At 43.7% G+C, this 27133-nt stretch overlaps 1 protein-coding gene across 7 annotated transcripts in view; it reads left to right on the top strand.

Annotated features, from left to right (window-relative positions):
- Positions 1–27133, top strand: part of TIAM1 (TIAM Rac1 associated GEF 1) — a 258960-nt gene that overhangs the window by 33145 nt on the left and 198682 nt on the right. For 2 of the 7 annotated variants that reach the window (XM_086413056.1, XM_086413066.1), the window contains one exon: positions 14471–14578. The exons of the other annotated variants lie outside the window; for them this stretch is intronic. The gene's annotated coding sequence lies outside the window, so the exon portion shown is untranslated. The remainder of the gene's footprint in view (positions 1–14470; positions 14579–27133) is intronic. 7 annotated transcript variants of the gene reach the window in all.

Below are 27133 nucleotides of genomic sequence, written 5' to 3'. Positions count from 1 at the left end.
GAATATTCAGGGTTGATTTCCTTTAGGATTGACTGGTTGGATCTCCTTGCAGTCCAAGGGACTCTAAAGAGTCTTCTCCAACACCACAGTTGGAAAGCATCAATTCTTCGGCACTCAGCCTTCTTTATGGTCCAACTCTCATATCCATACATGACTACTGGGAAAAAACCACAGCTTTGACTATACAGGCCTATAATAGAGGTATTATGTATCAAGATTCAACTTTTAGCTTCATATTACTGCATTATTTATTTAGACGTTTTTTCTTTAGACCCAGATGCTACAGCTGGATTTTACAATTTTGGTGTTTAAAGTATTGTGTTATCTTCTGGTTGTGTGTTCTTTTCTTTCTTTTTCTCTAGGGGGTTTCAGATAGGATGAAAATGGAAACTAAAGAAGAGATTGGACCTGAAAGTACTTTTCAGCAGTGGAGAAATTAACCAAAATGGGAAAAGGCACCATTTTGTTGCTAAATCAAGGGAACATGGATGGGAGTGCTTGCCAAGTAATTGGGTACATTGTACATGGATTACTTTTTCATTGGGACTTTATGGTTTAAAAGAAAGCAAAAAAAAAAGCAGATCAAAATGTTAAATATTTATGTCTTTTCAAGAACACATCAAGTTGGCATTTAAACTCAAATTGCCAGCCTCCTCTACTTCTGTAATTTGAAATCAGACTGAAAATTTTCACCTGAGCTCGGGTGACCCCTGTCTGTGTATCCACCTGGCCTCCTCTCTGGTTCTCTTTTTAAGTCAGAAGTGGTAGTGGGTGTGAGGCACCAAGAGTACTTTGAATGTGGTAAATACAGGATGTGGGGAATTCGTCTGCAAAATGTCAGCCTTGAGTAGACATTTTGGAAACTCTGCATTTACAAATGTAAGATGGACAGCCTTCCGAAATGCCTTGTAGTTCCATTTGAATTTTTTTAAATTAAAATAAGTTAAATTTATTTAAATTTTAAATTTAAAATTTAAATTTAAATTTTAAAATATTTATTTTTATTTGGCAGTGCCAAGTCTTCGTTGTGGCCTGTGGGACCTAGTTCCCTGACCAGGGACTGAATCTTGGCCTGTTGCATTGGGACCCTGGAGGCTTCGCCACTGGAGCACCAGGGAAGCCCTTCAGTTTCAGCTGTTAAAGCTGGTATGACACAGTCCAGGAGTTCAGTCCTGAGTGGTATGGTTGTGTGGGGTTTTCCATACTAGGAAGGCATTTTGATTTTAGAAATTGTTGAGCATGGATTTTGAGTTTAGAAATGGTTTCTAGTGTTTCATGGCTTGAAACATGTTTGGGCTCTTGGGCGTCATCTTTCCTCATGTTTCCCCTTCAACCTGTGGTGACTGGTGGGCCTTCGAGCCCTGAGGGCCCATGAGCCTGCGTGCAGTCTGTTTGGGGGTGGTGAGCTCCCCCTTTCTAAAGAGATGGATCTCTGACTTGAGATGACCCCCTTTCTCTAGTTTTTGTGTAGCAGTCAGCGTGTAGATTTTGACATGGTTGAGTGAATGAATGCTCGTCTACTCTCTTTCTGTATCTGTGGTCCAGGGACTGTCATGAGTCCTTTTTCTCTACCGTTTTTTTGGCCATGCCACTCAGTATGTGGGATCTTGGTTCCCCAGTCAGGGATCAAACTCGTGTTCCCTATGTTGGAAGCTTGGAGTCTTAACCACCAGACTACCAGGGAAGTCCCAAGGGACTTTTATGAGTCTTCATCTTGAGATTTGCCACAATCTCGGTTGAATGCTTGGTTGGATGTTCAAAATGCCTTTTGCAGTCAACAGTTCTTTCAGCACCTGCTCTGTGTCTTAGTGACAGGCTCGTGGGATTCAGGCATGGATGGGTGCGGCAGGTATGGTAGATGCCCCAACAGAACTCAGGGGCTGGTGGTACCAGTGGTGGGTAATGGGCTAAGTGTAATGGAACTGATGACAAAATCCCACAGAGAAGCGTTATTAATAGGAACAAGAGAAAATATTCAAAACCTATATGATGTTTCAGAGTTTATGATCCATTTGAAGTGCATGGAAAAAATCATAGTGTTGGAATTGGATTCATGTGTTTATAAAACTAAAACCAGCCTTCTTTGACAAATTTAGCTTCTCAGAAATATTCTTAGAAAGAAGGACTTTCTTAGAGAGTGTGAAGCCTATTTTGTCTTCAGCTCATAAAGGTTATACTTTACATTTCTCTGCTCGTAAGATGCTATTAAAACCATACAAGCATCCACACAAAATCTCTGCACATGGATGTCTGTGGCAGCTTTATTCACAATTACCAAAACTTGGAAGCCACCAAGATGTCCTTCAGTAGGTGAATGGGTAAATAAACTGTGGGATATCTAGACAATGGGATATTATTCAGGGCTAAAAACTATCTTTCAAGCCATGAAGGACGTGGAGGAAGCTTAAATGCATGTTACCAAGTGAAAGAAGCTAATCTAAAAAAGTTCCATACTGGATGAGTCTAACTGTATAACATTGCTGAAAAAAGCAAAACTGTGGAGACAGTAAAAGGACTGTTAGTTGCTAGGAGCTTGGGGAAGGGAGGCATTGACGGATTGGTAAAGCATAGAATTTTAAGGGCAGTGAAACTGTTCGGTATGACCATTTTAATGGTAATTACATGACACTGTACGTTTCACGTGGCTCAGTGGTAAAGAATCTGCCTGCCAAGCAGGAGACATGGGTTCCATCCCTGGTTCTGGAAGATCGCCTGGAGAAGGAAGTGGCAATCCACTCCAGTATTCTTGACTGGGAAATCCCGTGGAAAGAGGAACCTGGTGGGCTACAGTCCAGAGGGTCACAAAAGAGTCAGATACGACTTAGCAACTAAATAACAACAACTGCATGGGTGACTTTGTTTTGTTTTAATTTGGCTGTGTCACATGCCATGAGACATCCCGGACCAGGGATTGAACCTATGTCCCCTGCAGTGGATGTGCAGAATCCTGGCCACTGGGCAGCCAGGGAATTCCGTGCACGGATGACTTTGGAACAAAGATGTTGAGGGGGTGAGGGTGAGATCTTTTGTTAACAGGTGGGGAGTGATCCAAGCCGAGGGCCCAGGCCCCTGGGGTCTGGCTGGAGAGAGCAAGCAGGGAGACCCCAGGGGGTGAGTTTGATCAGGGGAGGAGCTGGTAGGACTTACTGAGATGGGAGGCCTTTGAAAGAGAGTGTGTGGGAGACATGATCTGATTGAGGTTTTTTAATTTAAAAATATGTGTTGTTTGGCTGCACCAGATCTTTGTTGTGGCAAGCAGACTCTTGGTTGTGGCATGTGGGATCTAGTACGTGGATGAGGGATCAAACCCAGGCTTCCTGCACTGGACGTTGGGAGTCTTAACCACTGGATCAGCAGTGGTTGTCCCTGGTGGAGGTTTTAAAAGGCTCCTTCTGCATGCAGTGCTGAGGGTGAGTCAGGCGCCTTCTTTTCACCCTTGTGGCCAATAATCCTGATGTCTGAACAGTGATTAGACTTTGTAACGGCTCACACAGTCCCTGATCCCACCGGTGCTGTTGGGTCTCTATTAATACATTTTTTTCCTGCTTCTCTAGGTGCAGATATCTTTCTTTATAGTCAATGAGAAAAAGGATTTTCATCGTGCCAGGATAGTTAGCTGATGAATTCCATGATGAGTTCGAGAGTGCCCGAGAAATGTTCGAGGATCATTTAGGGTTCTCTGCAGTCTGATGTTTCATTTACCTCCAAAACAGAAAACTCCTCCCTACTTTAGCTCTTGTTTTGCTCTGAGAGCCCCTTTCTTGCCTGTAATCAGGTTCGACTCGCCTTTCCAGTTCACACACCCCTTTTTGGTTCGGTCTGATCATGTTTTGGGTCTTGAAAAGGTCAACCACTTGTCATGTGTATTACCTTCCTCTTCATGGCCCAAAACATATTGGAGAATCTCTTTCAAAAATCCCACCCTAAATTTTTTGTTATTGGACCCTTGTTAGTCCATTTCAAGTGGCATGTGGTGAACTTGTCCACAGTTAGTTTACTCGTGTACTTTGAACAGAATGGTAATAACTTTCACCTCTGGTCCCTTTAAAACCGCAGGTGCACATTAGTAAACCTCCCATCACTGGAAGGTAGGGAAGGGGCGGAGGGCGTGGTTTGAGTCACCCTTGCAGAGAACTTAGAGGGACAGCCTCTGGGCCCAACACAATCACGGGCATTTTGCATTTCATGAATGCCTTTCCTCTAGCATCTTAAATCCTTGGCAAGTATTACCTGATGGGCAGTGTATTGTCATGCACTTCTCCAGGGAGGGGGCTGTGGGGAACTTGCCCTAGCTTTTCAGTACTGTCATTTCAGAGGACTTTTATCCTAGTTCATGTGTCCTTATGGCTTATTAGGGATTGTCTGGAATCTCATCCTGTGGACTGAAGCATAGTAGAGGTGACTGATAAGGTTGTCTGCTTTTCTTTGCATCTTTTTGGTTTGGTATTCTAATAGATAGGGAGTTTCGTTATCAATGGCTTCCCTGATAGCTTTGGGAAAAGATGGTGGTAAAGGTGGTGCTTTCCCTGATAGCTCAGTTGGTAAAAAATCCGCCTGCAATGCAGGAGACCCCGGTTCCATTCCTGGGTTGGGAAGATCCCCTGGAGAAGGGATGGGCTACCCGCTCCAGTATTCTTGGTCTTCCCTTGTGGCTTAGCTGGTAAAGAATCTGCCTGCAATGCGGAAGACCTGGGTTCGATCCCTGGCTTGGGAAGATCCCCTGGAGAAAGGAAAGGCTACCCATTCCGGTATTCTGGCCTGGAGAATTCCATGGAATGTATAGTCTATGGGGTTGCAAAGAGTCAGACATGACTGAGTGACTTTCTCTTCACTTCACTTCCTTTTTCAATGTCAGCTGCCTTCCAAGTGGGTAATGGGTAATTCTCATTTAGGAGCCTGGGGCATTCCCCCTCACCTTTACCTTCTTCCTCCGGAAAGTTTCCCAAGTGAGTTAGGTTAACAGAAGGGCAGTAGAGAGCCATGTCTTTCTCCTTTCAGTTCATTCCTGATAAATGAGGACATTGGTTTAAAAGATGGGACAGAACAACAACAACATCAAAACCAAATGGGAGACTGTTACAGTCATGTCATCCATGGGTGGGGAATTTAGCTGCTAAGCTGCGGGAGGGAAGCAAATATCTGGCTCTTGCCAAGATCAGGGTGTTCATAGGCACAGCCAGAGAAGGGGTCATTCCATGAGGGGACGCTGCATGGCAGGTGGAAAAGGCTAGCCTTGACAGCACACGAGAGTGCTGTGAGATGCACAGGCGGACGGCAGAGAGATGGGAGTTATTTATTTTTATCTTTATTTTTTTGATTAAAAAAAATCGAAGTGTAATTGCTTGACAATGTTGTATTAATTTCTGCTGTCATATATGTGTCTGTGTGCGTGTGTGTGTGTGTATGTGTGTGTTCTTTTAAAAAAAATCATCTTTTCCATGATGGTTTTCACAGAATGCTGGAGACAGCTCTCCGTGCTGTACAGTAGGACCTTGTTGCTTATCCACTCTCTATATAAAAGCTCACGTCTGCAGACTTCAGCCTCCCTCCCCAGCCTCCTCCCCTTCGCAACCACCAGTCTGTTCTCTGCGTCTGTGGTTCTGTGTCTGTTTCGCAGGTCGATTCATTTGTGTCGTAGTTTAGATTCCATGTGTAAGTGATAATTGATTTGTCTTCCTGAATCATTTGACTCAGTATGATAATCTCCAGTGGCATCCACGTCGCTGCACATGGCAGTATTCTGGTCTTGCTATGGCTGAGTGGTATTCCATTGTGTGTTTGGATACATCTTTTTTAATCCATTCATCTGTCTATGGACTTTTAGATTGTTTCCATATCTTGGCTTTTATAAATAGTGCTGCTGTGAGCGCAGGGGTACATGTGTCTTTTTGGGTTAGAGTTTCGTCTGGATATATTGGTCCTTTTTATTTTAAAAAGAGTCTTTAGCTCTATTTTTAAAGATTCCCAAATGCCAACATGCTGCTGCTGCTGCTAAGTCGCTTCAGTTGTGTCTGACTCTGTGCGACCCCATGGACTGTAGCCCACCAGTCTCCTCCGTCCTTGGGATTCTGCAGGCAAGAATACTGGAGTGAGTTGCCATTTCCTTCTCTAAAATACCAATATAAAGTATATGTTATTGATTTTATAATGTAATGTTGCCTTATGTGGCTTCCTTGATGGCTCAGATGGTAAAGAATCTGCCTACAATACAGGAGACCTGGGTTCAATCCCTGGGTCAGGGATGATCCCCTGGAGAAGGGAATGGCTACCCACTCCAGTATTCTTGATCTATTTAGAATTGCGTGTGGAGATAAACAATATAATGGAAAAATATTGAGAAGTGTGGGTTCTTTGAATGTCCCCTCCATGGATACCTCCAACCCGCTGATTGCTGGTTTCTTTCCATTTTTATGATCAAAAAGTTAGAAAGATCCATATTTTCATAGGTAAGAGATAAACGTTTATATAATTGTAGATGAAGGTCCTTTGGAGTAAATTCCAAAAGCTCGCCCTCTAAAAGAACATGTGTTTCCATGATTGTCTTTGAATCCTTTTGAACTATCAAAAATGCTTGTGTTCTTTCCTTTAATTGTTGTAGTGTTGGTGTAGTCTTTGTTTACTTTGGTGGAACAGTAATGGAAAGATCATCCATTCTTAATACGGGGTTTTGGGATTTCTGTGTGCTGTGGGAGAAGGTAATGGCACCCCACTCCAGTACTCTTGCCTGGAAAATCCCATGGACGGAGGAGCCTGGTAGGCTGCAGTCCATGGGGTCGCTAAGAGTCGGATACGACTGAGCGACTTCACTTTCACTTTTCACTTTCATGCACTGGAGAAAGAAATGGCAGCCCACTCCAGTGTTCTTGCCTGGAGAATCCCAGGGACGGGGGAGCCTGGTGGGCTGCCGGCTATGGGGTCGCACAGAGTTGGACACGACTGAAGTGACTTAGTAGTAGCAGTAGCAGCAGTGGGAGCTCTAGTTGGTGGCGACATTACTGGAATATTTTTTAAATGCATACGTAACTTCAGCGGAGAAATGGCTTATAAATCCACTTGATTGTATAGAAGCCAAAATAAGTAAAAATCTTCGCCTTCAGTCTAAATGTTACACTTTCAAGTTGGATAGTTTAATCTCTTTGCTCATGGCCATGTCAAGGGCCTTGTAGGTGGAATCCTAGAACTCTGAGGTAGGTGTCTGAAAGAGAGAGAAAAGAAGGATACACTGGGAATAAAAATCATAGCTTTACCATTTACTAGCTTGTGACCTTGGATAAGTCACTTGAAATGTCTGTGCTTTGGATTGCTTCACTTAATTGGGGGTAAGTACTTTCCTTCTAGAACTGTTAAGAGGAGTAATAGGCTTCCCTCATAGCTCAGTTGGTAATGAATGTGCCTGCAGTGTAGGAAACTTGGGTTAGATTCCTGGGTATGGAAGATTCCCTTGGAGAAGGAAATGGCAGCCCACTCCAGTATTCTTGCCTGGACAATCACTTGGTCAAAGGAGCTTAGCAGGCTACAGTCCATGGGATCACAAGAGTTGGACGTGACTTAGCAACTAAACCACCATATTTCTCCAGTGTCTGAGTTACAGTTGTGCTCAGACGCTCAGTCATGTCCAGCTCTTTGCACCCTATGGACTATGGAGTCCACTAGGCTCCTCTGTCCATGGGATTTCCCAGGCAGGAATACTGGAGTGGGTTGCTATTTTCTCCTCCAGGGAATCTTCCCAGCAATCAAACGCACATCTCCTATGTCTCCTGCATTGGCAGGTGGATTCTTTACCATTAGCACCCCCTGGGAAACCTCTGAGTTTTGGTTGTGCTTTAGCTGCTCAGTCGTGTCCGAGTCTTCTGTGACCCCACGGACTGTAGCCCGCTACGCTTCTTTGTCCATGGAATTCTTCAGGCAAGAATACATCCCTCCTTCAGGGGATCTCCCTGACCCAGGGGTCAAACCCATGGTCTCCCATACTGCAGGTAGATTCTTTACCGTCTGAGTTATGGTTGTTGATGGTGGTTTAGTCTCTAAGTCGTGTCTGACTCTTGCAACCCCATGGACTATAGCCTGCCAGGCTCCTCTGTCTATGGGATTCTCTAGGCAAGAATACTGGAATGGGTTGCCATTTCCTTCTCCAGGGGAACTTCCCAATCTAGGGATTGAACCCGGGTCTCCTGCATTGCAGGCAGATTCTTTACCAGCTGAGCTACAAGGGAAGCCCAGAGTTATGATTGGTCTCTCCAAATTATCAACTTTATTGTTGTCATCATTTCTCTGCTTTTAGGCTGGAACTAAATGAGTAATGTTGGGGTTTTAAAAAGATTTCTGTTTTTCTCTCCTACTAAACCTGTGTTGGATTTCACCATTTCTAAGCCAGTTCCCTCCGTTTCCTGCCTGTGGAGCTTCATTAACTGCAGTAGGTGGATATCGTGAGGGGTGAAGAAAACAGGGCCCCTGTTTTCTGCCTCCTCTTGTGATGTTCTCTATGATTAGTCTCGTGTTTCTTTCTTTTCGCTGTGAGGGTCAGAAGCGCACCTAGTGACCTAATGTGAACTTTACTGGGGAAAATCCCATGGATGGAGGAGCCTGGTGGGCTGCAGTCCATGGGGGTCACAAAGAGTCAGACACGACTTCACTTTCACTTTCACTTTTCACTTTCATGCATTGGAGAAAGAAATGGCAACCCACTCCAGTGTTCTTGCCTGGAGAATCCCAGGGACGGGGGAGCCTGGTGGGCTGCTGTCTCTGGGGTCGCACAGAGTTGGACACGACTGAAGTGACTTAGCAGCAGCAGCAAGTTTCCTGAAGAGAAATTTGACTAACTGCTTCCTGGCCGAGGGGATCATTTGAGGGGACAGATGAGTCACTCTTTGCTCTTATTATCAGTGATGCTCACCACCCTCATGGAAATAGGAGTAGCGGCATATGTGTTATATGTAAGTAACCTAAAAATTCCATTTGGTTTGGGATGTGGTATTGAACACCGATAAGTTCAGCCAATGGTTTAATAGTAGAACCGAGTAGGGCATGGATATTGTAGGTCGAGATTCATTGGACGTAGCTCCTGTTTCAGTGTGGCAGAGGAGACAGGAAAGTCATTGCATGTGGACAATGAGAAAGGCAGTGACAGCCCTAGGAATACATCTAGGAGAGGGCAGAGTGTCGAGGCAAAAGAGTGTGGGTTCAGGAACCATACTGTATGGGTGCGGAACCAACTTTATCACAGATGATGGGAGTGACTATGGGCAAATTATTGTGATCTTGGGGCTTCAGTTTCTTCCCCTGTAAGATGGAGGATCTTCCCTGGATCAGGAAGATCCCCTGAGGGAGGGATGTATTCTTGCCTGGAGAATTCCATGGACAAAGGAGCGTGGTGGGCTACAATCTGAGCAACTAAGCACAACCAAAACTCAGTACCCACCAACTCCAGTTATTGCAAGTACTGAATCAGTTGACATGTGTCAGGATTCAGAGGAGGGTCCAGCCCTGGTACAATTCCTGCAAATGTGAGCTAGGACCTTCTTCCATATCATGATGTATTAATTGCTCAGTCGTGTCTGACTCGTTGTGACCCCATGGACTGTAGCCTGCCAGGCTCCTCTGTCTCCAGGCAAGAATACTGGAGTGGTAGCCATTCCCTTCTCCAGGGGATCTTCCCGACCCATAGATTGAACCCAGGTCTCCTCCACCGTAGGCAAATTCTTTACTGACGGAGCCACCAGGGAAGTCCATATCGTGATAAGGTAGATGGAGTACGCAGAGTGTGAGTGATGGCCTCTGGTGGCGGAGGGGAGGAAGGGGCAAGGAAGACTTGAGAGAAGTTGAACTCTGAGCCAGGCTTTTATTCTCTTTTCCTTGCACATTTATTACAGAAAAATAGTAATATATAGACAGTCAAAAAGAGAACAATCAAAACCTACCCCTTGACCTGCTTTCAGAGGTACCCACGATTAGCATGTAGCTTATTTCCTTTGAGACTTCTTTTTTCCTCTTCTGCTGAGTGGATTTTTTGAAGGATGTCAGGGAGGGTTAATGTTTTCCTACACTTAATTCCATCAATTTGGTTACATCAGTGTGTTATATAAGGAGCAATTTTTACTTGCTTTTAAGATTCTGTCATGAAATATTTAAAAGACACAGAACAGCACAGAGAATAACATGGAGAGGGCAGTGTCTGGATTGGGCTCGAGTCACGTGGAGAAGACTGCAGTCTTAGGAGGGGGGCGGGGTGCAGGCCTGCTGCACTTATAGAGTGTTCCCGAGGCCTGTCCCTGCATCGGGCCCTTCAGGCAGATAGTTTCCTGGGTGTTCGTTGCTAAGTCGTGTCCGACTCTTTTGGGACCCCGTGGGCTGTAGCTCTCCAGGATCCTCTGTCCATGGGATCTCCAGGCAAGTATATTGGAGTGGGTTGCCATTCCTTCTCCAGGGGATCTTCCCGACCCAGGGATGGAACCCGTGTCTCTTGCATCTCCTGCACCGGCAAGTGGATTCTTCACCACTGGCGCCACCTCTTCCTGTATCCCTACAGTAACCGTCTGAGGTTAATTCCCACCACTGCCTCGCCTTTGATTGTTTAACTAAGGAGGCTCTGAGAGGCTGAAGGATTCGCACACCATAACACATGGATCAGGGTAGAGCTGTAAGTGTTACAAGCTTGATGCCACCTAATCTGAATGCTGTTTCCTCTTCCCAAGTGCCTCAGGACCCCCTGGCTCCACCATCCTCATCTAAAACCACCCTTCTTTTATGTCTTGACTTTTTCTTTTTTTTCCAAATTATTTTGGACACATGAGATGAATAAAATTGAGCTGATTTTTTGTGTGTGTGGTAAAATATATATAACAAAATAGTTACTATTTTAAAGTGAACAATTCAGCCAAGTTGAGTATATTTATGATGTTATATAACCTTTAACTGAAAGTTGCTCAGTTGTGTCCGACTCTTTGGGACCCTATGAACTATACGGTCCATGGAATTCTCCAGGCCAGAATACTGGAGTGGGTAACCTTTCCCTTCTCCAGGGGATCTTCCCAAGCCAGGAATCAAACCCAGGTCTCCCACATTAAAGGTGGATTCTTTACCAGCTGAGCCACAAGGGAAGCCCAAGAATACTGGAGTGGTAGCCTATCCCTTCTCCAGAGGATCTTCCCAACCCAGGATTCAAACCGGGGTCTCCCGCCTTGCAGGTGGATTCTTTACCAACTGAGCTATCAGGGAAAGCACCACCTTCACCATCATCTTTTCCCAAAGCTTTTGCATCATCCCAGTCAGAACCTTTGTACCTGTTAAGCAATAATACCCCACACCCAACTTCTATTTTACATTCTGTCTCTATAAATTTGCTTATTCCAGATAGTCAGTCCTTCATGTAAGTGAAATATTTGTCCTTTTGTGACTGGTATATTTTACTTGGCATAATGTTTCCAAGGTTCATTCCTTTTGTAGCATGCATCAGAAATTCTTTTTCTTTTTTTTTTTTTTTACTGAATAATATTTCAGTATATATACATTCTACATACTACATTTTGTTTATCTATTAATCTGCAAGTGGACGTTTATATTTCCACCTTTTGACTGTTGTGAATAGTCTTGCTTTGAGCGTTGAATCATAATACAACTCAATGACAACAATGAAAAACCAGATGATAAAAAAAGACAAAGAGACATTTCCCCGAAGAAGACTTACATGTGACCAATAAGCTCATGAAAAGATACTCAGCATCATCAGTCATTTGGGAAATGTATATCAAAACCACAGTGAGATCACTGCCCACCCACTAGAGTAGCTATAATTGGAGAGAGAAAAAAGAAAATAGGATGAGTATATGGAGAAATCGGAACCATGTGGAAAAATTGGAACCTTGTGCACTGCTCTTGAGAATACAAAATGGTGCACCTGCTGTGGAAAACTGTTTGATGCTTCCTCAAATTGTTAAGCATAAAATTATCATATGATTCAGCAATTCCACTCCTAGGTATGTGTCCCAAGAATTTGAAAATAGGGACTCATACAAACACATACTCCTATACCAACTGAGCTTTCTTTGCATATGCGTTGTTACTATTGTGTATCAGTTGTTACTATTGTGTATCAATAAATGCTACGGGCGATTTACTTATGTTGCCATCTGGAGATTTAGCATGTAAAAGAGCAGAAATTAGAACTCCGGAAAAAATCCCACCCACATAATGCAAGCCATGTTAGTTGAAACTGAAGCCCTAGAGACACAGAAAGTTTGGTTCAGCCACGGAGGCCATCTTGTAATGTCAGGATACAAACGAACCATTTTGAAGGAGAATCCATGCTGAGTCGGGAGAAGGCAATGGCACCCCACTCCAGTACTCTTGCCCGGAAAATCCCACGGATGGAGGAGCCTGGTAGTCTGCAGTCCATGGGGTCGCTAAGAGTCAGACATGACTGAGCGACTTCACTTTCACTTTCCACTTTCATGCACTGGAGAAGGAAATGGCAACCCTCTCCAGTGTCCTTGCCTAGAGAATCCCATGGACGGAGAAGCCTGGTGGGCTGCAGTCCATGGGGTCGCACAGAGTCGGACATGACTGAAGCGACTTAGCAGCAGCAGCAGCCACGCTGAGTCAGATTTCTTCTGTCTAAAAACATTGTCAAGATAATGATAAAATAATGTCAAGAAGATTCATCTACAGAACATTTTTCTTCCAGCCGCAGAGCCCCAAAGATTTATTTCCCAAGTATTAAATTTTTTTGAATGTTCCATTACGAAATTGATAGGTCTTGCTAATCACAGTTGAGAATAGAAAATCTGCTTAGAACATTTGAGTTCGTGGATATTTATTCCATATTCCCAGGGTTGAGTCTCTTGACCACCTATTAACCATTGATAATTCATCCTGAACTTAAAGCCTTAGTAGGTGCATCAGAATACTCACACTTGAATACTTGTTGTTCTGGAAATTCACTTTGAATTATAGAATGAAATACACTCTACAAAGACCTAAGAGCTGTTACCAGCTCAAGTTCTGGTTTAACTCCACTGTACAGCCTTGTCATTCATTCTGTGACTGGGCATTAACCTAAAGAAACAGACCTTCTCTCTGAAATCCTCTCTTAAACTGGGTTAGTGGTTATAGGTTTTGGTTTCGCTGCTGGTAGGGAACTGCTTGAGAACAGGTATATGTGGTACAGTTGTCTGATCAAGTGGGCACAACTCGCCCACCTATGCAGACCCAGCCCTGGACACCAGTAGGCATCCTCTCTACTAAAATTACCCGCCACATGATCCAGAGCGGGTCGGATCTTGGGTTCTCCGTGGGCCTGGAAGATCCCAAGAGAGAGGGAAGAGACAGACTTGAGTTAGGCCTGCAGGGCTCATTCCCCCAAACCCCGTGAGTGACTCTGCCCCTGCTAGAGCAGTCCAAGTGGTCAGCAAAGCCAGGGGGTTTTCTGTGGCTTACTGTACACAGATCCTCTCCAGGGACATGGCCCACATGCTCCATCAAGCTGAATGCTATTGTTGGTCCAAAACACATTTCTTTTATCACCTTTGATCTGATCAAAGTGAGCCACTCAGAGTCTTGATTTATTTTCAGCAAGATGGTGAATTCTGCCCCCTACCATACGGTGAATAGAAGGCCATGTTTGTGTTTATTTAATAGGCATTTAGATATTTACTCCCCATAAAATACTCCCCTTTGTGAAATGTGGACACCCCGTTTCATCTGAGAGCGGCTACACTTCACAGTTGTCTAAATCAGTGCAAACCTTTTCTAAAAGTATTTTGGCTTTTAAAGTAGGAATGAGCAATGATAAAGCCAGTGATTTTGAAAGTAACGAGCTTAGCATTCTGTCGGTTGTCTGTTGGACAGGAAATGTAGGTAAGTGTGTATGTTTGTGCATGCAAGCGAGCGTGCTCAGTCGTTTCTGACTCTTTGTGACCCTGCACCAGACTCCTCTGTCCATGTGCTTCTCCAGGCAATAATACTGGTGTGGGTTGCTATTTCTTACTCCAGGGGATCTTTCTGACCCAGGGATCGATGCTGGGTCTCCTGCAGTATGTAGCCGAAAGTTTTTAATTTTGTAGATTTTTAGAATCTTAGTGTCTTAGCTGGAGAAGGCAATGGCACCCCACTCCAGTACTCTTGCCTGGAAAATCCCATGGATGGAGGAGCCTGGTAGGCTGTAGTCCACGGGGTCACGAAGAGTCAGACATGACTGAGCGACTTCACTTTCACTTTTCACTTTTCACTTTAATGCATTGGAGAAGGAGATGGCAACCCACTCCAGTGTTCTTGCCTGGAGAATCCCAGGGACGGGGGAGCCTGGTGGGCTGCCGTCCATGGGGTCACACAGAGTCGGACACGACTGAAGCGACTTAGCAGCAGCAGCAGTGTCTCAGCACTAGGATACCACCAGGGGGGATCAGAGCCCCTCTAGTTTCACCCCCTCTCCTAAATTAAAACTCAGAATCTTAATATGGTTAATCTTCCTTGGTAGGCACTCAGTTTGTGGAATAAATGAATGAAATACATATTCTGCTGTGTGGCTACTGTGTGTTGTGACGTCATTTCGTGGCCGTCTTGGTGGGGATGATCTGCTCTGCTGGTACGTACATTTTATTTCTTAATGGGAGAAACTGTATGTGATTTTGCTGCCAAGTTTAGTGACCTTCACAGAATAAATGTATTCATATACAAACTTCTGTGGATCCCAATCATTTGAAAAGCTGGTAAAAAAGCCATTGTTATTCAGTCGCTCAGTCGTGTCTGACTTTTTGCGACCCCAGGGACTGCAGCACGCCAGGCTTCTCTGTCCTTCACCAGGCTCACCATGAGTTTGCTCAAACTCATGTCCATTGAGTCAGCGATACCATCCAACCATCTCATCCTCTGTCATCCCCTTCTCCTCCCGCCTTCAATCTTTCCTAGTGTCAGGGTCTTTTCCAGTGAGCCAGTTCTTTGCATCAGGTGGCCAAAGTATTGGAGCTTCAGCTTTAGCATCACACCTTCCAATGAATATTCAGGACTGATTTCCTTTAGGATTGACTGGTTGGATCTCCTTGCAGTTCAAGGGGCTCTCAAATCTTCTCCAGCACCACAGTTCAAAAGCATCAGTTCTTTGGCGCTCAGCTTTTTTTATGGTCCAACTCTTACATCCATGCATAACTACTGGAAAAAGCCATAGAACTGCTTTTTACACAAATGCAGATGTGCTTATGCACGCAATTTTCTCTCTAATTCCAGAAGGTTCAAAGACCTTTGAAAGTTCTCCAGGGACCCTATGCTGAGCACCTTTGTATTGGGTCAATTCCCAGGGCCTATGTGAAATTGCTAAAGTGAGCAAGACTGTATGACCCTTGCCCTTTACAAGCATAAATGTTTAAAAAATATACAAATAACTTCATGTGGAAACTTATAATTTCCATCTGGGCAGTGATTTTTAACTGAGGGTTGAGACCCTTTTGGGATTTATGAAATAATGTTAGTATTTTGGGGCCAGCATTATCAAACCAATGGAATGGAAAAGAAACCAGGCTATATGTCCGTATACTGAGTTGAAATGAGAAATATGGGTCCCCGTTTGAGAAAACTGATGTCTGCTCTGCTTGTTTTACTTTATATTTAGGGCAGTGGGAGCAATTTAAAGAAATGCATGCTTTCTTTTCGTGGTCTGTTTTGACTGTATTGGCCCTTTTTCTTCCTTATTAAAAAACGGTCCAAGAGTCCACTGGTTCCACTAACATTTTATGTCTTAACAGCCTATCCCAAGTCATCACTTACTCACAGTTGTGAAAATAAACTTAAATCTGGCTCTTGAAGGCTCTCATGATTTTTCTTTATATTTAATTTTCCTCCTTTCCAGATAAGTAAAAATCAGTGTGATCCCCACCAGGCCACCACGTCTCCACTTTTATTTTTTATTTTTTTTTACGTCTCCACTTTTAGACAACATTCCTTAAACTTGGTTTTCTCATCTGTGAAATGATCCTGATAATGATAATTTCCTTCTTCTAGGATTGTTGGGAAGATTATGAGTTTACATAGATAGGATGCATAGCTTAAATTGTTCAGTTCATTTCAGTTCAGTTGCTCAGTCGTGTCTGACTCTTTGTGATGCCATGAACTGCAGCACACCAGGCCTCCCTGTCCATCACCAACTCCCAGAGTTTACCCAACCTCATGTTCATCGAGTCGGTGATGCCATCCAACCATCTCATCTCTGTCGTCCCCTTCTGCTCCTGCCCTCAATCTTTCCCAGCATCAGGGTCTTTTCAAATGGGGCAGCTGTTCTCATCAAGTTGGCCAAAGTATTGGAGTTTCAGCTTCAACATCAGTCCTTCCAATGAACTGGTCTACTTTAGGATGGACTGCTTGGATCTCCTTGCAGTCCAAGGGACTCTCAGGAGTCTTGTTGAATTGTTGGTATACCGTAAAGGAATTGTGTTTTATACTTCCCTTAGAATTTCTTAGAATCAGTCCGTTCCGGCTGCGTTTACTAAGCAGAAGAGTGCTCTGGGTGTGGTAATATTCTTGTTTCAGAAGCGTCTGTCTAATCTTTTTCTTTTTAATCTAGTCTATTTAACTCCATTTTTTGGTATTAATTATTTAGCCACCTCTCATCATAAATGACATTAAGAGAACAATCCCTCTTTCTTTATATTTTGAATCAACATTCTGTTCAGTTACAAATGTTGCATATGTTGATTTTTTTGGAACCCAGATGGAGTCTCCACGAAAACTCAGAATACTATTAAAACTCAATTGCCAGATTCTGTTATAAAGTAAATGTGGTTAAAAAAAAATTCACAAGAAGAGTTAAGTGATTTTCCTGGTATTTTTCCCCCTCAGAATTACTTTTGTAGGTACTGTGTTAATCTTAAAGAAGTTTATTGAATTTCCAGAATTATCAGCAATACTCAAAGCAAATAAATGTATTCAAATTCTTAGAAGAGATAATTCATGCATGAAAATCTTGCTTCTCTACCACCCTTAGAGTAGTGTGAGGAGATTTAAATTAAACCTTGTGATGTCTTTTAAAATAATATATAGGACGTACTCTATGCATATAAATACTCTTTTTGGCACCGGGTCGGTGAGTAGCTGCTGTAATTTAAAGGTTGTACGTGATGTGGGTTTGTGAGGATTGCTGAGCTGTCTCTTACAGGGCAGCCCTATCGTCATTAAAATGCTTCCTGACTCTGCTTTCTCTTCCATACCCTGCCCTGTTCATTCCTTCCATTTACATAATGTTTTCACATTCTCTTTTCTTCCTTTCACTCTCTCTAGCAATAAAAACTTTGCTGTCAGAAGGAATGCTGTTACCAGTATCTGGCAGCATTCTATAGGAAAAGACATCTCTAGTATCAAATGGACCTACGTTGGCATTGCCACTCAGCTACTTTCAGGAATTTGGGCAACAACGTTGACCTCTCTGAGCTTTGGTTTATTGTTTGTAAAAGGGGCCTCTTATCTGTGGCTTCAGTGAGCACTTTATACTGATAAGCTTACTTCTCTGAAAGGTATGTGTTGCAGAGAAATAATTAAAAAACAGCAACTAATTGTAGATTTTTGTTGTTGTTGTTATTATTCAGCTGGGTAGGAAATGTATTTTGTGAACAAGGAGGGTCTTCTTGGAAGCCCTGAAATTTCATTGTATGCGTGCATGCTCAGTTGTGTTTGACCCTTTGCAGAGCTTGCCAGGCTCTTCTGTTCCTGGGATTTCCCAGGCAAGAATACTGGAGTGGGTTGCCAGTTCCTCCTCCAGGGGAATCTTCCTACCCAGAGATCGAATCCGTGTCTCTTGTGTCTCCTGCATTGGCAGGCACATTCTTTACCACTGTACCACCTGGAAATTTCTCAGTTTCCCTACTGTTTGCAGGGTCTCTGACATTACATGCTGAGTGGTAGATGCTAGTGATGATAACTTTTATTGATCATTTTTTATGTTCTAAGCCTAATATGTGCTTTTGTGTTTATTACATTGGATCATCATCACTCACTTGGGGATGGGATGAGTAATTTAGCCTCATTCACAGATGGAAACTTGAAATTCCATGATGTTATGAGAATCAGTCTGTAGTCTTCCTGGCCCCTGAACCTAAGTTCTCAATCACTGTTCAGTCCTCTCTTTCTGCATGAAGAGATGGACAGAGATCTTTAGACTGCTGGGTCAAGAGTAGGGTGTCTCTCCTACCTTCCCAGTCAAAGACTGTCCTTCAAATACTGATACATTCCAATACAGTGGAAATGGACCTGTTCTGAAACAGGTGCATAGACCCAGGTGTGTGAGGATGAGTCTTTTAAGTTGGGTCAGAGGTCATGGTTAACCACCTCCGGTGGCTGTTTGGGCCAAAATTGCTATCTCAAGTCCCCAGGGAATCCTGGTGGGCATTTTTGGAATGATTTCATTTCCGTGTTTAAAGCTTCCATCTTTCACTGGGTGGTGTCGTTAGACAATCAGAGAAAAGAATTTCTTACTAATATTGTTGTTTCTCTTGGTGGGGCCCTTCCCCATTTTAAAAAACTGGCAACTCAATTCAGGACCTCCTGTGTCGTGCTGGAGGATATTAATTCCCAAGAATGAGCAATTTTTGATGCTATTCCTCTTACTGTGTCAACAAAGCAGTGTCTGAAAACATTTCCCAACAGTGCAAACATCCAGGTTTTCCTTCTTGGTTCCAGCCTCAGCGTATGGCGGTTCATTATTTACATATGCTGAGAGGCCTGCCAAGCCGATGCAGGTGTTGCTGACTTGTGAAGACACGTTGACTCTTGCTCTAAAGAAAGGTTGGAATGCTGCCCTTTGTCAGAGGGATTGAGCTGTGCCAGTCACCGAGCTACATGTCAGTGTATAAAAATGCAGATTTCACTTTGCTGTGGAAGAAAAACAGTTTGACATACTGCCTTTAGCAGGTTTTTCTTTCAGTGAATATCATTCTCCTTCCATCTCACACCCCACATTGTTGGGTAGCCCTTGCTTTGAGCTTGTTGGCTGTGCTCACGATATCACTTTCTTTGGCTTTGTCATTTTGGTGTCAACTAAATTGTCTATAAAGAAAGCTGAGCGCCGAAGAACTGATGCTTTTGAACTGTGGTGTTGGAGAAGACTCTTGAGAGTCTCCTGGGCTGCAAGGAGATCCAACCAGTCCATCCTAAAGGAGATCAGTCCTGGGTGTTCATTGGAAGGACTGATGTTGAAGCTGAAGCTCCAATACCTTGGCCACCTGATGCGAAGAGCTCACTCATTGGAGAAGACCCTGATGCTGGGAAAGATTGAGGGCAGGAGGAGAAGGGGACAACAGAGGATGAGATCTTTGGATGGCATCACCAACTCAATGGACATGGGTTTGGTGATGGACAGGGAGGCCTGGCGTGCTGTGGGTCCATGAGGTCGCAAAAAGTCGGACACAACTGAGCGGCTGAACTGAACTGAACTGAAATTGTAAGGAGAGAATGCAGTCGCTTGGAGTTGCCATGTGGGAGTGGTTAACTTCTAGTTCTGAAAGGTAGCTGATGAGTCTGGGTCTTCAGGAATCCAGTAAGTCTCGATTGTAAGCCTGTGAAATTAATTTAACCTCCATGATAGTAAATTTCCAAGATTTTTGGGTTTGGAGCTGGTGGCTTTGTGACCATCCAGAAGGTTCTCCCCAAAGTTCTTTAACCCAATGCAGTTTTTGATCGAGATAGGCTGACCCCTTTCATGTACAACCCCAAATTTAAGCAGCTGCGTATACTGGGAGGTTTATGATTGCTAAATTATGATTGCTATGATTGCTTGTTAGTCTCCTATAGGTTCTCTTTCTCTACAAGATATTCAAGGCCCAGGGCTGCTCAACCTGCTTGTCTTCAGGCTTCTCTGCACTTGGTGTGTAGAGAAGAAAAGGGGGAGGACAGGAGGGTCTCCATGAAAGTGTCAGGGCTAGATTCTGGAAGTGGCCAGCATTGTAGGAATTTGTATTCTATTGGCTGTGTAACACAGGCATCGGGCCCCCATATAGGTGTGACTGGGCTGAAAAGCTACATTTCCTAACTTCCCACATGAGAAAGGAACCCATGTAACGTCTCTGCCACAGTTGCATATTATAAGCTTAATCTTAAGGGTTCTGAAGGTGAGTGTGTCTATTAGGAGGACCTTGACAGGGGATTGACTTGGTAGCTAGGTATTTGTTCTGAATTCTAGGTTCATTTTTACCTTCGGGTTCACGAGTTTCCCACAAATGGCAAAGAAGGGAATTTTTATTTAAAAGAAATGCTGCATTGGGTAATTTTCCTTTTTGACCTGATGAGGTATTTATAGCCTACCTAAAGATCCGGAATTAATGTCTGGTCATGCATGATGCGTGTCTCCCTGGTGGCTCAGTGGTAAGAAAAAATTCCTCCTGCAGTGCAGGAGATGTGGGTTCGATCCCTGGGTTAGGAAGATCCCCTGGAGAAGGGCATGGCAACCCACTCCAGTATTCTTTCCTGGGAAATCCCATGGACAGAGGAGCCTGGAGGGCTACAGTCCATGGGGTCCCAAAGAGTTGGACAGGACTGAGCAACTAAACAGCAAAACATGCATGATGCAGTCTAGTAATAATCAGACTTGGGTTTTTTAGATGGTTCCTCCGTGGATCTGTGCTGACGTCAAGATTCCCTGACGTCCATGTTCGTACCTCACTTTGCCCTGAGTTTTCAGGGTTAGAAGGCCACATTGTCACGTTTCCTTCTTTGAGAAGCAGGTCTCTTGAATTTCAGGTGGACTCCGGTCAGACTTTCCTGTCCAGGGGTGTAGAATTCCAGTCATGCAGTTTTTCCTTCTAGGAGATCTTTCCCCTTATAAATCCCAAAGCTTTCATCTTTAATAATAATTTTGGAAGCATTTAAAACATTTCATATTTTTCCCAGAATCTTCAACACAGTATGTTGAAGATGGTTGAATCTTTTTAGTCAAATTTTTTTTTTCTCCTAAGCTGGATTTGGTCAGTTAGAAGTTAATTGAGGTTGGAAGGCCCAGAAAGGTGAGGTCGTGGAGTAACCTCTCCGTTTTTCTCATAGTTGGTTCGTTTCTTCCCAGCACATCTGGTGTGGTTTTCTGTCCCTCGTTCCTCCTCCCCACAAACTCTCTGCCTTTAGTTTACTGTTGGCTGTCAAGCCGGATAACTGAGCATGTTAAATTGAGAATCAGTAGATTCTTAATGAGGACTACAACAGAGAGACTCCCCCTATTGATAGAGTCAAGTTCAAACTCCTCATCTCGCCATCTATAGCCTTTGGCAGCCGGCTCATCTAGTCCTAGCTGGCTGCACAAATTGCAGCAACCCCACCCTCATCACCCAGCACACTGCACCCTCTTTTTGAGCTACACCAAGTCATAATCTTCGTAAATCATATAATTGTAAAAAATATCAGTGAAAGTTAACTGAGTACTTATGTGCCAGGGTCTTTTGTGGAATAAAGCATTTAGAGTATGCTAAATCTAGATAAAAATATTAAATATTTAAAATAGTTATTATTACTATATAATATTACATATCACATGGGCTTTCTAAGTGGCACAGTGGTAAAGAACCTGCCTGCCAATTCAGGAGGTGCAAGAGACGTGGCTTAGATTCCTGGATCAGGAAGATCCCCTAGAGTAGGAAATGGCAACCCGCTCCAGTATTCTTGGGAAATTCAGTATTCTGGAAAATTCCATGGGCAGAGGAGCCTGGGGGGTCAGAAAGAATTGGATGTGACTGAGCACACACACTCTGATGCTGGGAGGGATTGGGGGATTGGAGGAGGAGAAGGGGACGACAGAGGATGAGATGGCTGGATGGCATCACTGACTCGATGGACATGAGTTTGGGTAAACTCCAGGAGTTGGTGATGGACAGGGAGGCCTGGTGTGCTGCGATTCATGGGGTTGCAAAGAGTCAGACACGACTGAGCGACTGAACTGAACTGAGCACACACACGTGACATATCACATATTAATATTTTAATAATCATGCTGTGCTTATTCACTGAGTTGTGTCTGACTCTTTGCGACCCCATGGACTGTCGCTGGCTAGGTTCCTCTGTCCATGGGGATTCTCAAGGGAAGAATACTGGAGTAGGTGGCCATCCTCTCCTCCAAGGGATCTTCCCAGCCCCAGGGATCAAATCCAGGTCTCCCACACTGCAGGAGGATTCTTTACCATCTGAACCATAAGGGAAACCCGTGAATACTGGAGTGAGTAGCCTATCCCTTCTCCAGGGGATGTTCCCAATCCAGGAATCAAACTGGGATCTCCTGCATTGCAGGTGGATTCTTTACCATCTGAGCCACCGGGGAAGCACAAGTGTATTTAAGTGTAATTAAGTTAATTATTATTATTAGCTATAACTTTATGGGCATATGGATACATGAAAGCATTTAACTGTCTCAAGGACAGGCTGGGTAATTGTTCTCCTCTCCCTTTAACAAATGGGGAAGGGAAACGCAAAGGTTATGTGAGCTGGCCAAAGTCACACAGCTTGGGGGTGCCACAGCTACCCATTGTGTAGTGTTGACAAGCAGCCAGACTGTCATGGGTGTAAATCCCCTCTCCAGCCACTCATTCTACTTGGGGTAGTCCCTCATTTCTCTGCTCAAAATGCAGTGGAGACTCAACATCATCCTGTGACATGCCCCTTGTGTCATACTGTCCCTTTCCTGAACAGAGTGAAATCTGTGCTCAGAAATGAGGTCATTACACCTTCCATCTGTCCAACACCCTCCTTCCCGCACCCCTCTATTGGAGCTCCTTGAGGCTGGGGCCAGGGCTGGGGAGGCCTGTGTTCAATGCTGGTGGAATCCATCAGCGTTAGAGATGATCGTGCCATCTCCCCATTTCCCACATGGCAAAGCCGAGGTCCGGTGTGGTTGCATCACAGAGCTGTCTGAGCGAGGATCTGGGACAAGTACCATTGTTTTCCCGAGTCTCTGGCGATGTGGACTTTGAAAGCAGAACATGTGTGCAGTTATTTCAGTCTGGTTGCTTAGTTCATGGCAGGGTTCTGGCTGGCGGGATGCATTTCTGAGTGTACCGTGTTCTTAACCGTGTACTTGGAGTGGTGACAGCAGTCGTAGGAGAGGCTTGGCATGAAAAGACCAAGCAGGGCCCGAGTTTACCCAGCCCGCTGATTGAGGATTCACGTATGCTGGTGAGTCCAGAAGGGCACTCGTACACGTGTAGCTCACGGGACTTTGTTTGATTCCCACCCCCGCCCCCCAAGCTGAAACTAGCAAATTTTATCTAGAATACATTCATGAATTCTCATATTGGATATAGGGAGTCACTTGCTAAAGCCTGTCTCCTTGTACACGTTATCCATAACGGTTCTGCACCTGTGTATGTAACTTAGAATAAAGAAACGATCAGGCCACAAATTTAGTTTTTAATTTGAAATTGTCAGAAACTTCTGGAGAAGTTGGCCCTATATTATAAAGAAGGTTGTTTTCTCTAAGTCATTTGGAAGTAAATTACTATTACCCTCAGGCATGAGAGTTTTTTTTTTTCCCATAAACAAAGACAGTCTTCTACAAAACCGCTCTACAGGGCTGAAAATCATGATGCCTTACCACCAGCTCCTTCTCACACCCTCTCCCACTCTCTTGTCACTTGTCCCAGCTCCATTTCAAATAACAGATGTTTCCAGCGAGCCGCACGTGTTGCTCTGAGTTGTCACGTGTCTTCAGATTTCTTCGTTCAGAAACAGCTGCCCATCAAGAGTCACGACCCTGACTCTTTTGAAGAACCCAGGCCATTGTTTTGTTGAGTGTCCCTCAGTGTGGCTGTACTTGGTGCGTTCTTGAGATCGGATCCACATTCCGAGTCATCAGCAGACACCCTCAATGGTGATGGCGTGAGCCTCCCTCTGTCTTCGCTGAGAACTCTTGATGCGAACCCATCCCATTTCTGATGATGCTCACTCATTTGGTCCCTTGGTTTAGATGGCTTCTGCCAGCCTTCCCTGCTGGGAAGTGATTCTTTTCCCTTTTTCCCTTTTGTAATTAGTAAGCATTTTATAGAGAGGTACTTTGATGTAGATTCCCCATTTCTCATCAATCTTTGAGTTTATTTATATCTATAAGGACTCGGTTTCCTATTTTAGTCAGCGGTTATAATCTGTTAGGCTTTCCTGGTAGCTCAGATGGTAAAGAATCTGCCTACAAGGTGGGAAACCCAGGTTCGATTCCTGGGTTGGGAAAATCCCCTGGAGGAGGGAAAGGCTACCCACTCCAGTACTCTGGCCTGGAGAATCCCATGGACTGAGGGGTCTGGCGGGCTATGGTCCATGGGGTCACAGAGTTGGACACGACTGAGTGACTAACGCTTATACTGATAATCTGTTAGTGGTAGTCTTTATGTTGATATTCAGGTCTTCCCTGGTTGGATCTGTCAGGGTCCCTCCAAGAGGGGCTCCTCTGTGCTCTTCTGTCCCCTTTTTCTCTCTGGCTGGACTCTGAGACATCCCAGATGCTTCTTTCTGTTGTTGTCCCCCGACCTGACCTGCATGGTCTCTAAAACCCCTGTGCCAGGCCACTCCCTTGAGTCGATATCTTTTCTTTTTTTAATTCATATTTTTTTTTAAAAAGTATATTTCCAAAGAGGGTGTGGAGAAAAGGGAACCCTCCTACACTGTTTGTGGGTATGTAAATTGGTGCAGCCACTATGGAAAACAGAATGGAAGTTCCTCAAAAAAACTAAAAAAAATAGAGTTACCATATGATCCAGCAATCCCACTCCTGGGCATTTACCCAAACAAAACTATAATTCAAAAAGCTGCATGCACCCCTGTGTTCATTTACACTATTTACAATAGCCAAGACATGGAAACAAACCCAATGTTCATCGACAGAGACATGGATGAAGAAGATGTGGTACATATGTACAGTGGAATACTCTTCAGTCATTAAAAAGACTGAAATAATGTCATCTGCAGCAACACGGATGGACCTAGAGATTATCGTACTAAGTGAAGTAAGAGAAAAGACAAATATCCGATGATATCACGTATCTTTCAGGTTAACTTGGGGCCAATATACTATAGACATTTAGATGAACGTTTCAGCGGAGATTGATTTTGTATCTAAACTGCAAAAAATCCCAGTGGAGCCTGTTTAGTATTTTAGCTGGCGTGGAAGGGGAGCTTCCGCGCCTCCAGGCACATTCTTACACAAATTATCAAAAGATGCAGGAGCAGTTCAGTCAAGTTAAAAACCCAAGTTTGAAACTGTCATCACTTTTTTTCTACACTGCTGAGTGTTGATAGGGTTTCCAAGGTGATAGAAGGACAGCTTCTCAGGGAGGCCTGTGGCAGCTCACAGAGGAACCTGTCACCCATGGTACTGGAGGGGCTTCCCACGTGGCTCAGTGGGTCAAGAATCTGCAACGCAGGAGATGCTGGTTCGATCCTGGGGTCAGGAAGATCTCCTGGAAGAGGGCATGGCAACCTACTCCAGTATCCTTGCCTGGAGAATCCCATGGACACAGAGGAGCCTGGTGGGCTACAGCCCATGGGATTGAAAAGAGTGGAACATGACTGAATGGACTGAGCGCACATGCATGCAAGGTTCTGGAAGGAAGGGGAAAGAATGAGGACCTCTTTTGTTTCTAACTGTCTGTGCTCATCTCTCCTTCCTGCGCTCTCCTCCATTTTGCTGTCCTCAACCACGCTGCCCAATCCTGTGCTCAGCTAGAGATCCACTCACTTACGTGTTACCACTTCTCTATATGACTTCCTTGAATTTTCCACTCTCAGAATCATCAAGTAAAATTCTTGGCCCCGAGTTTAATTTTTAAAAATTATTTACAATAGTTTGTTTTAAAGTGAGATTTTAATGAAATGATGATTAGTATGCACATGTTCAGTTGCACCTCCTTAAGTAAAATATTTAAAATTTATACTGTTTATTTTATAAATGTCTTCTCTGCCCCCCCATTTAATGCTCATGCGTGTGCACACACGCACACACATGTGCACGCGTGCACACACACATATACACACACACCTCAGTGTGATGAAAGATACTTACCTGTGGCAGGAGTTGGGTAAATTCACAACATGTCAGGGATATACTTTATATTAATTATTGGACTATTGGATATAATCTTCCAATCTGTTATTAAAATCTGCTAGGACTGGAAAAGTCTTGGTCCTTTTTAATTTTCAGTGACCACACCCACATTAAATTATTTCCGTATTCTCATTCTAGAACATCGTTCTTACCTTTAACCTATGGTAATCGTTTGGCTGAGTTACAACCCAGTTTTCAGGCTGGTAAGGTAAGTTTCTTAAAAATAAATTCTCCTGATGGCTTCCCAGAAACAAAGAACATTTGAAACTTAAGACTGGGATTTAGTCGGTATATCCTGATTCCTTCTGGGCCCTAAGTTTCCAAGATTTCTCTTTTCTTCTCTTTTTGTCTTCTCTGTTTTCCTTCACTCCACAGGCTGCTATTATTTCCATGGTTGCTTTTTACCATTTCTCATACTAATAACTTAGATAAGAGACCTTTACTTTGGCTTAGAGTTTCTTAGGAAATGGAAAAAAGGACATTTTCTTTGCTTTAGAGGAGTATAGAGAGTACACAAACGCATCTGTAGTTTTCACAGTCAAATAGAGGTCAAAACTCTCAGGAATGCCACCATACAAAAGTCCTACATTTCATTGCTCTTGGTGAGTTGTACCTTGGGATACAGTGTCGTATATATTCACTATATCATTTGCTTTTGGCTTTATTTTAGTTATTCTTCCTCAAAGAGTGTTTTTTTAAAGGCCATTTTTTGTTTTAACAATTATTTATAAACCATTTTGATGTTAATAACTGGGACAACAGTGGCATGCTGTGAGTATGGAGAGTTTTGCGAGCTATTTGACATCTCAACTGTTTGTTGAATAACACGGTTTTTGTTCTCTGAGCCTACTATCCTGCCTGGATAGCAGGAACAGATCAACTGTGTATGTCTGGCATTCTTTGATGATTTTACCTAGAGGATAATTCTTATCTGATCTTCTTTTGTATGCTTCTCAGTTCTAACAGTGTCCAGAGTTAATGCCTTTTTCTGTATTCCATAGTTATAAGGGTTGTATAGTAAGAGTCTGGAGAAGAATAAGAAATTGAACCCAGGGTTTTTATTATGTAGTTTTAAATTCCACTGAATTAATCTAG

The sequence above is a fragment of the Bos grunniens genome, chromosome 1 (genome assembly GCF_055505025.1).
Source record: "Bos grunniens cultivar Pamir isolate PY7600 chromosome 1, Bosgru_T2T1.0, whole genome shotgun sequence".
Lineage (NCBI taxonomy): Eukaryota > Metazoa > Chordata > Mammalia > Artiodactyla > Bovidae > Bos > Bos grunniens.
Note: the sequence above shows the minus strand (reverse complement) of the source record. Positions and strands in the feature narration are given on the sequence as shown.